This window comes from Peromyscus maniculatus, chromosome 16, assembly GCF_049852395.1.
Source record: "Peromyscus maniculatus bairdii isolate BWxNUB_F1_BW_parent chromosome 16, HU_Pman_BW_mat_3.1, whole genome shotgun sequence".
Taxonomy (NCBI): Eukaryota; Metazoa; Chordata; class Mammalia; order Rodentia; family Cricetidae; genus Peromyscus; species Peromyscus maniculatus.
Genome location: NC_134867.1, coordinates 52,508,586 through 52,520,738, shown reverse-complemented (window position 1 = coordinate 52,520,738; position 12,153 = coordinate 52,508,586). Strand labels below are relative to the sequence as shown.

At 47.3% G+C, this 12,153-nt stretch overlaps 1 protein-coding gene across 1 annotated transcript in view; it reads right to left on the bottom strand.

The window, feature by feature from the left end:
* Nucleotides 1-5,081: 5,081 nt before the first annotated feature.
* Nucleotides 5,082-12,153, bottom strand: part of Mthfd1l (methylenetetrahydrofolate dehydrogenase (NADP+ dependent) 1 like) — a 192,652-nt gene continuing 185,580 nt past the window's right edge. Inside the window, exon 28 of the mRNA XM_015996812.3 lies at nucleotides 5,082-5,534. The gene's annotated coding sequence lies outside the window, so the exon portion shown is untranslated. The remainder of the gene's footprint in view (nucleotides 5,535-12,153) is intronic.

Genomic DNA, 12,153 nt, shown 5'->3' with positions numbered 1-12,153 from the left:
CTGGCCTTGAACTCAGAGAGTTGCCTGCCTCTGCCTCCAGAGTGCTGGGACTAAAGGAGTGCACTGCTCCTAATTTTACTTTTAATCAAACATCATACATATTTATAGTATACAGTATGACCCTCCATTTTGACGTACAATGACCAGATTAGGCAAATCTAGGCCCTTAGATGATTGGTTTTGTTGTTGTTGTTGTTGTTATTGGGTGTGTAGCTTAGTGGTATAGTACTTGCCTAGCACATATGAAGCCCTGGGTTCAATCACCAATTCTGTAAAACTAGAAAACAAAGCCGGGCGGTGGTGGCGCACGCCTTTAATCCCAGCACTCGGGAGGCAGAGCCAGGCGGATCTCTGTGAGTTCGAGGCCAGCCTGGGCTACCAAGTGAGTTCCAGGAAAGGCGCAAAGCTACGCAGAGAAACCCTGTCTCGAAAAACCAAAAAACAAAACAAAACAACAACAACAACAACAACAAAAACAAACAAACTAGAAAACAAAACAGAAAAACAAGTCACACGCTCCATCCTTTGGGTTCGGAATATTCACAGTGCCCTGTACTGGTAATCTGAAACACGAAGCCAACGTGCGCCAGAGCCAGAGCCGGGGCGGCCATTCCTCCTGAGAACCTCTGTGCTGCTCTGTAGTCATTGAGCCAGTCCGGGCTGGGCAGTTGAGATCTCTCCTACAGCGTGCACTTGCTTTTTGTCAAGAGGCCCTGTCTGTCACTTCTGCCTCTGAGAGTTCAGAATTGTCAGAAACCAGAACGCTCTGCCAACCGCTCTCTCCCCGCACACGCTTGGTTCCGGGGCCGGCGTCTACACCCCCTTGCTCTGCCCGTGGGTCCCTCCCTCCAGCAGACCACTTCCACGTGCTGCTGCTTCCAGCTCGGTCCCAGCTCAGCGCTCCCTCCAAGGCCGGCCTCCCGTCATCCCTGGCTCCCGGCCTCCCTAATTATTTAGCACTTAAGTGGATTTTTCTGTCCATCTGTAGTTTGCTGCGGATGATTCCTTTCCTGTCACTTCTGTTTATACATATTTACAGTCACTTCAATTATCTGTTCGAAGGATGAGCTAGGTAGCATGAATAATTGAAAAATAACTTCTTTTCGGCTTTGGAATGATCTCTGCACTCACATTTTGAGGTTGGAGGGTACTTGATATTCTGGGAATTCAAATTTTCGAGGTCCTAAAGGCCCCACCTGACACTCGGCAGGAGGGGTAGTTATGTAGAACGCCGTTCCCCTGGTCCCTGTAAACTCCTCTGGCTCCGAACTCCATGCTGAAATTGGAAAGCATTTGTCTAGTTGGCTCGTCCTGAACTCAGGAGAGCCTGCATGTTCTCTCACCGAGTCTGTCTCTGCTCTTTGTCTGGTACACATTGTCTCTATCAGGGCGGGAGGCTCATCAGGAGGCTGACTTAGAGGAGCATTATCAGGACTCATGCAATTACCGAGGAAGAAAAATTCCTTAATTGTAAGACTTTGCCAAACACACATTCATTAAATGGCTCTGCTCTGAAGCATACTGGCAAATAGAATCAGTCTGATGGTTTTGAGAAATTGCCTCTTCGCCGTCTTTATAGCAAAGCACGTAAGCAGCATGATGTATGAGTGAAGTTATTAACTGGCTTTGAACTCTTGGGGTCCTTTTGCATAAACACAGATGCCCACACAAGGCTGCATAAACACATGACATTCATGTGGATCTGCTGGGCAGAGGTCTGCAGTCCTGACCGCGCCATGAGAAATATTTAAGTTGAGCTGATTTGTTACATAAACACCGTAGCCTCAGGGAAAGACACAGCATCACATTGCTCTCCTCAGAGCTGGATTGTCCCAAAACACAGAGACGGGCGCGGGCCATTTCTGGAACCAACCTGCCTTTTGTCTCATCTTAATCATGAGATGAATCTGTGACAATGGATCTGAACGTTTGGCTCTTTAAAGCCGTTCAAGAGGCCCAGCTAGATGGTTTTGGGAAGCCTGACCATAGAGCGTGATTTTTATGAATGTGAACTCAAAGCCTGGAGGGAACCCCCTGGCTGGTAGGTGCAAAGCCTTGCCTACAGATCCAGCCTCTGTTTGACCAGCTCCTGATACCCCTACTCCCCTTCATGGCTTCTAGAGCCATTTCTGGGGAACCCTTCCTCCGCTCTCTCTCTCTCTCTCTCTCTCTCTCTCTCTCTCTCTCTCTCTCTCTCTCTCTCTCTCTCTCTCATCTTCCAAGCTGTGCTGATGTCTTGTCTGAGTGGGTACTCCGCTCTTGGAGGCTTGTTAGACAAGGTTCAGGGATGGCGGCAGCGCCCGATGACCTCATCTCTCCATTGCTGTCAAATGAACCTTCCTAAGAGGTCACATAAATAAACTCAGAGCTGGTTGTGGCCTGCCCGGGAAGGCAGGGACAGGAGAATCTCACGTCACAGGCCAGCCTGGTCTACATAGTGAATTCACATCCACACAGGGAGACCCTATGCCAAAAACATGGCAAAGAATGGAGCTTGGGGGGCTGGAGAGCCAGAGGAAGAAAGGCGGTGGGGGAGACAGCTGAGTGGCTTGGCTCTGAGGGGGAGGGAGGGATTGACAGGGCTGGACAAGGGACATTTGTCAGAGGGGTGGCGCTGGGCCAGAGATTGCTGCCATCAATGATCATTCAGCCTTTCAAGGAGTATTTATTTAGACCTCCTGTGTGTTTAGCATCGTGCTGGTTCAGTGATGCTACAAAAGTGGAGGTCAGGTTAATTCTTAATCCTTAGCTTGGAGAATAATCATCTAGTAAATGTGTTAAAATACAGATCCTAAGGAGCAACCCCAGAATCAGATGGATTACAAAAAACAAAAACAAACAAACAAAAACCCAAAAAGCAAAAAAATAAGAGGAAAGCATCACTTTTTTTTTTTTTTTTGGAGACAGTATCATGTAGCCCAGGCTAGCCTCAAACTTGCTGTGTAGCTGAAGGTGACCTTCCTATTTCTACCTCCTGAGAGCTGGTTTTGTGTGGTGCTGAGAATGGAGCCAGGGCTTCCTGCATGGTTGGCAGGCATGCTACTAGCCAAGCTACATCCCCAGCAAAAGTTTCACTTTTAGCAAGGATCTCAGGTATTCTAATGAAGATCATCTTAAGACCAGCTTTTCTAAAACAACGATTGTAAAGCTTGTGTGTAAGCAAAAATTAGTTCAAATGCTTGGAGGGAAGGGTCTACTGTTAATTGCCCAGAGAGATGATCTGTGTTTTACTTAGCACCACATATGGGGCAAATTTAGCTTGAATGTACGGGCCTCATAATTAGAGCTGCGTCATGGAGCAGACCACTAGAGTACCCATAGCCTTGGACTCAGCAAAGCAATGCTAGATTTGGAAGCTGCACCCTGGACCTGGGGAGCTGCCTACCTAGGGCTTACGTAGCACAGAGGAAAGAGGACATGAAGACCCAGCTCACAAAGCTGAGATCAGGAAGATAATGTAGCAAAGCATTTGATGTTGTGTTCATCTTGAAGGCTCAACTGTGGTCTTGTTTCCACGAGTGACATCTTTTCTGTATCCTTTTCTTTCTTCTGTTTCAGGAAGCAAGTCCCCAACTAAGTCGCTAAGGAAGGCTCAGCCACTGTCATCCCTTGGAAAATCCATCTCTGCGTCTGTTTTACATGAATGTCCTTTATTCAGAACACAGAGTGCCCACAAACAGGTGACAAGAGGTGGGGAATCTGGCCCTTCAGGAACAGGGACAGTTTAGATTGCTCTGATTCTTCTGCAGTATCCCATGATGGTGGCCCAGGCCTGTGGACATTAACCCTCTTTTAGGAAATTGGTGAGTTAGGGACATTTGGCTTAGCTCTTGAATGAGACTCCGAACTGTTTTTCTACATAGAAGATTGGATTAGTAACCTCTTGTGACTATATTCCTGACAAAGGGACCTAATGAAAAAGGGGATTTTGCTGGACGGTGGTGGCACACGCCTTTAATCCCAGTACTCGGGAGGCAGAGGCAGGCGGATCTTTGTGAGTTCGAGGCCAGCCTGGTCAACAGGGCAAGATCCAGGAAAGGCGCAAAGCTACACAGAGAAACCCTGTCTCAAAAAAAAAAAAAAAAGAAAAAAAAAAAAAAAGAAAAAGAAAAAGGGGATTTATATTTGGCTTATGCTTTAAAAGCATATGTATATTTGGCCATATGATGAGGGGACTCCTTAAATAGCAGCTCACAATCAGCTACTGCTCTTGGAGTGCGTTCCATGGAGAACCTACCACCACATAGGTTTGAGTACTGAGGAGACAGGGTAAGTGTGAATGTGGAGCGGTGGGCTCCCCAAGAAAGAGCAGAGACCAGGAAGGTCACCTTTGAATCGCTAGGCAAAATTACTCTTGGGAGAGGCACTCTGAGTGGGCTGTCCAGTTTTCAAACAGTGTTTTGGAACAAGCTAAATTGTGCATAAAGACACATTGTGGGCCAAGCAGGGTCACTGGGGTGGGCACCGTAAGGGCATACTGGAAGGATCCTGTGCCTCGGGTGATTTAGGATATTTATGGTGACAGTTTTACTTATATTGCTTAGAAGTACAACGACGTATTGTCTGTTTCTGAATCCTTGGTTTTGTTTTAAGTTTTACATAATTTTATATTATTGCAAGGGGGAAAAAGAGACAAAAAAGGGTCAAAAAGTAGGGAACAGGGCATAGAACGTTCTCCCTTTGCACTCTACTGGGCCAAAGGAAAAACCTTTGCCGATCACCTGACCTTTAAGAGGCACTCTCCTAGCCCTGTGGGCCCAGAGAGTTGAATGGCCATTGAGATTCATTCATAGTGGAAGAAATTTGTAAGCTTGTATTAGGTAAGCGACTTCCCTGGGACCTGAAAGTCACTGTGCATAGATTGCGTACCTTGTTCCCAGGGACCTGCTGACCTTCCATAGTCAGAAGCTCTTAGCTGCCCAGACATTCCTCTCTGATGTGATTGCTTTCTTGTCATTCCTAGTGCCAAACGTACCTGCAGTTTCCTCCACAAATCTCCCAGGTGACATCCCACAAAGATCCATGCGGACCGTGACATCCGGAGCGCGGCTTTACTCCGCACTGAACACAACTGGGTCGGGTGGTGTTCTAGAAACATGTTTATTGTCAGTTCAAAGACAAATAAAGAGACAGCTTAGCAGTAGAGGCTGTGCAAACTGAGGAGGCCTGGCATCCCATCCCAACACAGGGGGAAAAGGAGGATTAAAAAAAAAAAAAAGACAAAAGAGGAAACTCCAGAGAGGAGAACCTCAGCTTTTAGTTCACACTCTCGTAATCCCCCCGTCCCCGTAAAATAAACACTCCACAGCCTGAGCAGCAGACATGGTGTGAACTCTGTAGGCACCCAGAGGAGCTCTGGAGCTGCTTCCAGTGGTGGCGGAGGTCCTTCTGCTGAACGCGGCTTGGCTGGGAACGGAATTCATCTCGCAGGAGGAAGCAGTCCTTGGCCTGTCTCTCGGTTTCTCCAGCCATTGCATAACAAGCGGATTTCAAAACTCACTTTCTTCTCCAACTGCAGCAAAGAGGCTAAGAGCCTGAAAAATAGGAGGAGAAAACCGTCTCAGAGCCAAGTCGCCTCCGTCCTCCAGTGTCCAACTCTTGCTTGTGCCATCGTTTTTTAAAGAAAACCCAAGAGCGGAGAAACGGCTCCATTCATAAGCCAAGGCTGGGACTCCTGGGTGGGATGTTTCCTGTGTGAGAAGTGAGAATCGGGGCAGAGACAGGCGGATCCCTGGAGCTCCCAGCCCAGCCAGCCTTAGCGTGCTCCAGCCCAGCAGGAGACTGTCAAAACTGCTATAGCGCCTGAAGAATGAGACCCAGGGTTGTCTTCTAGTCTCCACGGAAGTGCATGTATATTTGCACATATAAGTGTACCCCTAATAAACATGAACCCCACACATATACACAGGAGTAAACAGACCCCGGACTTTTCAATCATTTGTTGCTTTCTCTCAAAAACTGTTATGATTTTTGGCAGGTCTTAAATTCTCTAACATTTTAAAAATTTATTCATTTATTTTTGATAGGGTTTTATCTAACCCAGGCTGGCCTTGAAGTTGGTATGTAGTCTAGGCCTACCTCCCAATCTTCCGGCCTCCACCTCTCAAGCTGTGGGATTACAGACACGGACCACATGCCCAGCTCTTTGCAGTCTTTTAGAAAGAGAAAGTGATCAAACTACATTGGAAAAACAATAACTAAGCAAAACATCTAAGTCCCAGAAGAAAACATGTTCCCACTCCAGGAAAAATGTAAATGCCAGTATGCAGCCTTTCATCTGAGTTTATACACGGAGGGATTTATTTGCGGGCCAAAAGAGTTCATTCTGTTGAAATCGGGTAGATTTGCCTCCCACAGATAACTGAGCAGTCTGGAGACAGGGGAGATGTCCGGGCAGTTTAAAGACTGAAGGCAGTGATGGAGAGGAAGACAGAACTTCAAATACCCCCCAACATCAGAGTCTAAGTCAGGGGAGTAAACAGAAACCAGAAACATGGCAAGTATAACAAAACACGAATGAAAAGAAAACATGTCACGTTAAGAGGGCTGTCTAGTAAAGGTCTTGCCTGGCTCTTTATTCAAAGACACAGCAGCCTCACTGTAGTGGTCAGTGAGTCCTGGGGGGAACGGCATTGCTGGACCTGGCTTACCCCGGAGGGGTGGCTCCGTGGGCTGGAGATGCCCTGAGTGTGCTAAGAATTTCCTGGTTGCTGAGGCGAGAAGCGGAAAACTGGTCAGCGAGCCCTATGGTCTTGTATATAGAGAAGAGTCTGTGTTCCACTTTTTTTCCCTCCTTTTTCTTTTTGTAAGACATGGGATCAATGAGTAGCCCAAGCCTGAACTTGCAATCTTCCTGCCTTCCCAGGATTTGGATTACAGGCATGTACCACAACATTTGACATGTAAGGAAAGCTGAAGGGTTGGCAAAAAAACATGCAAAGTCTAACTGAAGAGGTGGGGGGCCTGAGGTGGAAATGTAAAAATCAATTATTTACTCTAAAGGGAGGAACAACCTTGGAAGTTTATCCACGGGGAACACAGTGTAATAGATGAATATATGAAATACTCCCTGCTTCCTGATGCTGGAGAAGGACTCTGGGGCCTTGCTCATGCGAGGCAAGTGTTCTACCATTGATCTACATCCCCTGTTCAAAATATATATGAAATACTCTATTTCAGTAAGTGTATTGTGCCCCCATAGTTCCCTTTAAGGGGAATTAAGAGGGTCGCAGTTGGTACCTAAGCTAGATAAGAAGGACTTAGTCGTAGCAGTCATTAGATGCCAGAAAGGATTGAATATCCAGGGCTGCTATTATCCTTGCTTGGATCCCTGTCTGGAAGAGAGGAAAGAATAAGTGTATGCTTACTGTAGTGGTGGAGCAAAAGATAAAATTTCAAAACCCAAATCATGGGGCTGAGATGATACCCCGGGGGGTCCCCTTTGATGTGGGAGTTCAGGTTGCCCAGGTCTGTCCATGGAAAGGCAAGTATGTGGTCACCTGACTTGAGATCTTGGAAATTTTTTGCCCTCAATTAGGGAAGAAACGAGTTGGGGTGGCATTCTTTCTTTGGGTGCAACTCTAGAAAAGAAACTTCTGGCAAAACACTCGAGTTTACAGCGGGACTAGAGTGGATCCCAGTGGGTACTAAAAATTGTACAGCAGAGCTGGGCGGCGGTGGCACATGCCTTTAATCCCAGCACTGGGGAGGCAGAGCTAGGCGGATCTCTGTGAGTTCGAGGCCAGCCTGGTCTACAGAGTGAGATCAAGGACAGGTACCAAAAGTACACAGGGAAACCCTGTCTTGAAAACCCAAAAAGTACAGCAGATTGGAGGCAGGGTACTTGGGTTTTTCAGGAAGTCTGCTAGACCTTATTGTGCGGAGCATTTGTAGGTTTAGAAATATGATAAAGGCTGAGAATGAGAACCCAGAAGATGAGAGAGGAGCACAACACCCTATCCCCTGTAACACAAACACCTCGAAGCACAGGATGGATTTCACGAGGCCCCAACTTATTTGAAAGATTTCTGTTCAGTGACATCCAGAAGAATGAGTCACGCCTCACGCAAACAACAGCAAGAGAATTAATTACAGGGAAGTCTTGGGACAAAAGGGGCTGAGCTCAAGTCCTGGCGACTCCTTGGAGCTCACGTTCACATCCAGTCTCACGATGACGTTTCCTGGAGGGAAAGAGAGGGAGGCAGGAAAGGCGAGAAGGGAGTGGAAGGACAGTCATCAGCTCCCCTTCTTCCCCAGTGGGGCACAGGTGCAAGTCCCCACCGTATTCCTTGAAGGATGGTGACCGCGCTGCCGCAGCGGAAGGTGTAGCACGATCTGTGGCGATAAAGTTTGACGACCAAGTCAGTGTATTCGAGATGCTGGAGCCTTGTCCAGGAGGAAACGTCTTTTATTTGTGCATTTCAAGGGCTAACAGACCTCTGGGTATTGACAGAAGTGGTCCTGGACGGCCACGCGGGAGAGGCACGGGAAACAGGAAAAGTGTTTACAGGAGCCGCACACAGGAGCCGCGGAGAGGGAACGGTTATTTGTAAAGAGCTTTTATCTGGGGACACCAGATCCCTCGTCAATTGTCCAGCAGGGTCAAATGATGGGTTTTGAACTACTGCCCAGCCAGCCTAGAAGGGTATTTAGTCATTTCCCAAGACAGCAGCCTTGGAGAGACGAGAAGCAATGCCATTCAGGCAGAGGGTGAGGTGAGAGACAGTCCCACCTTGCCGCCGTCCTATTACACGTCCTATTTTGATAAACTTCGAGGTTTGAGCTGGATATCCAAGTACTTACCTTTGGTTATTTTAAAAAGAACCCAAATGTATTCACTGGCTGATAGCATCTTTTGGAATGGCCCTAAGCTCATGTAGGGGGATGGGGTGTGGGGGCTGCGTCACACTGTGAGCTGGCTAATCGGGCCTGGAGCTTGGCTTCTGTCGCCATTGGCTGGGCAGTGTGTTGACCTCTCTGGGTCTGTGTGGTCACAGCCTTGACACGTAATACCTCACCGGCTGAATCTCTCCATGCTAGCTGACTGGTATGGCAAAAGGACACATGCTCGCTATAATGACTAGAGTGCTAGGCAGCGGGGATGCAGATTACCCTCAGACACCACCTCTCCGTGACCACACACAGAGGACCGATCTTCCTGAAGCCTCTAAGATATACTAGGACAACACCTGCTGCAGGTGCTGGAACCAGGAGTGCAAGGTGCTGAGCACAGTACCTGGCATGCCAGAAGATCATTACCACAGGCCCCTGCTCCATTTTAATCATATATTTTAAGATTCAGTGTATGTGTGTGTGTCCCCATCCCAGTCTGTCCATAAAAGGGTGGCAGGTCTCCCTGGAGCTAGGGTTACAAGTAGTTGTGAGCCCCTCTAATATAGGTGCTGGGACCCAAACTTGGGTTCTCTGAAGAGCAGCGAGTGCTCTTAAGTGTTGAGCCATATTGCTAGCTCCTTATGTGTTAGTTTTAGATAGGGTCTTGTTCAGCCCAGGGTGATCACTATGTAGTCAAGGTAACCCTGAAATCCTGATCCTCCTGCCTCTACCTCCAGAGTGCTGGGATTAACAGCTTGAGCCCATTCCTAGATTGCCTCATCTTCAGATAAAAGCTGAAGGGATGCTTACCAGGGAACACATAGGTTAAGTCACAAATGTATTTAGGTATATGCATTGGAACAGACAAGGGCACATCCTTGGCATGACCTCAGTCTTAATGGCAATAATGAAGGTATCATTGGGCTCATATGACCTACTTGGAGAACAAATGAAAACGGACCAAAAGTCTGGGGAAAATACTATTCATTAGAGACCAGAGATTCGTGCACGCTTGTTATGGAGACAAATGACAGATATGTACCACATAGGATTCTCGACACGAAAAGAAATTAGTTAGGGCAAGGTTCCACTTTCGGTTAAAAAGGAATGATGCTGTTATTTTCCCAAGACCTAGCTGGGGACTTCAACACACGGCACAACACAACAGAGGACCGAAATGGCACTGTTATCCAAGGTCACGTCCCTGGGTTCCTTTGTTCAACGGCTCATCGGATGCCCTTCTTGGGGTTTTCTTTTCTGAAGATGATGAAGATGAAACGCATGGCTGTGGCTCAAGTTACAACAGCCCCTGCTTCTCAGCAGCAAACACACACAGGCAGTGAAACACCACTCCTAGCGTGAAAACAGCCATTCCACCTGAAAGTTCACGATGAGTCCATTTCAGGGGCTCCTTACCTTTCTTATCAGAGTCCAGATCATAACTGTTCAGTTAAAAAAAATCTTCTAGAAATAAAAACCAAAATCAAAACCAAACAAGGAACCTCTCCAAACTCAAAACACCAAAGGGGGCTTGGGATAGTATGGCTTAATTAGTAAAGTGCTTTGCACACATGAGGTCTGAGTTCGATCCCCAGAACCTGCACATGAAAATTTCCAGGTCTAGTGGTGTGTGTTTGTAATCCCAGGGCTGGAGAACTGGAGACAGGAAGAATTCCGGGGCTCTCTGGCCACGAAGTCTAGCTTCCTTTGCAGGCTGCAGGTCCATGGGAGACCCTACCTAAAATGAACGACAGCAGCAGAACTCTGGATAGCTCCTAAGCATGATCTGAGGCTGTCCTTTCATTCCCTCACGCATGAGCTCACCCCCAAACATCAGCTCCCCCAAACCCTACAAAACTATTAGTGCTGAAATAAAAGGAAATGGGAATTTCACATCCTGCTTAGGGTCCCAACTCAGAGGTGTTGAAGGGTATTCAGGTTAAACAAGACCACCCAAAGGCCCAGAACACAGTGTGATGCCAAGAAGGAGGGGTTCTGAGCTAAGGAAGAGAGTTGAGAAAAAGTTTAAGGGAAGACTGAACCTTGGGAATATGGTGAAGACACATTGACGTATAGATGTAAAGGAAGATCCAAAACCTTTACAACTTCTGCTTGGGAGTTCCAGGCAGGAACATTGGAAAAGTGGTCATTTTCTTTATACGGGCGGGCAAGCCAGAAGCCAGTAGGTATTGCATTAACACCATGGGATGGACAGGAATGAGGCCCACACCCCCCCAGCTCTGAGTGACCTAAAAAGCATAGATTAAAGCTCTATTTTCTTAAACTGAGTGACCAGAATCCAGAAAGATTTCTAATATCCTATGTCTCAAGGAAGACCTGTTGTCTACCTGTATGTAGCTTTCCCGGGGCAGAAGAGGCCAACCATAGTCAAAAGTTGAATTGCGGTGCCCCAAAGGTATGTGGGAACCCTGCCCCTGGGCACCTGTGACAGGGACTCCATGACTGCCTTTGGAAGCAGGGCATTTGGAGAGTAATCAAGTTAAGATGATGTCTTTATCTGAGCCTGAATCGAATTGCCTGGGGTTCTCAGTGGGAGAGGACAAAGTGCTAGGAAGGGTGTTGGATACTTATAAGCCTAGCACTTGGGTGGGTGAAGCAGGAGGATCATGAGTTCAAGGCCAAGCCTGGGCTAGTTAGTGAGTTCTCATCTCAAAACAAAACAAAAATAACCAAAAAATCTGAAGACAACCAACATCAACACACACTAAAAAAGAAAAAGGAGAAAAAGATAAGACCCCAGAAGGGCAGAAGCACAGAGGAAGATTGAAGAGAAAACAGAAGAGGCAGAGATGGTGGGCACACGATACATGGTGGTGAATACGCCATGGCCTCCCTCAGAGGGAGCAGGACACCCACTCAACTGATACCCTGACCCTGAACTTCCAGTCTGTAGGACAGCAGGACACAGCTCTGTTCTAACCCACACGTCCATGGCACTTTGTAACGGCAGTCCTGGGAAATAAACCCAAGGCTTCTTTAACACAACTGTAACTCTGTACCGAGATGTGTGGTAGGTAAGTCTTAAAAAACGGCTGACACTAGCCTTTGTCATGACAAGAAACACTTCAATTAAGTCCATAACGGGAGAATGTACGATCTAACGGCTACTGGACTCAAGTCCAGGTACACAGGGGAGCATGTCCACTTTGGGGAGGGGACCCAAGTCACAGGCAGCTATTAGGTATAAACTTGGAGCGACCTAGGAAACAACTGACTTATTTGATCACACTTAAAAATAAACACAAGGAAAACAACACAAGAAAGCATGTGAGTTGACAACAAGACCCAAATCACAGCTGC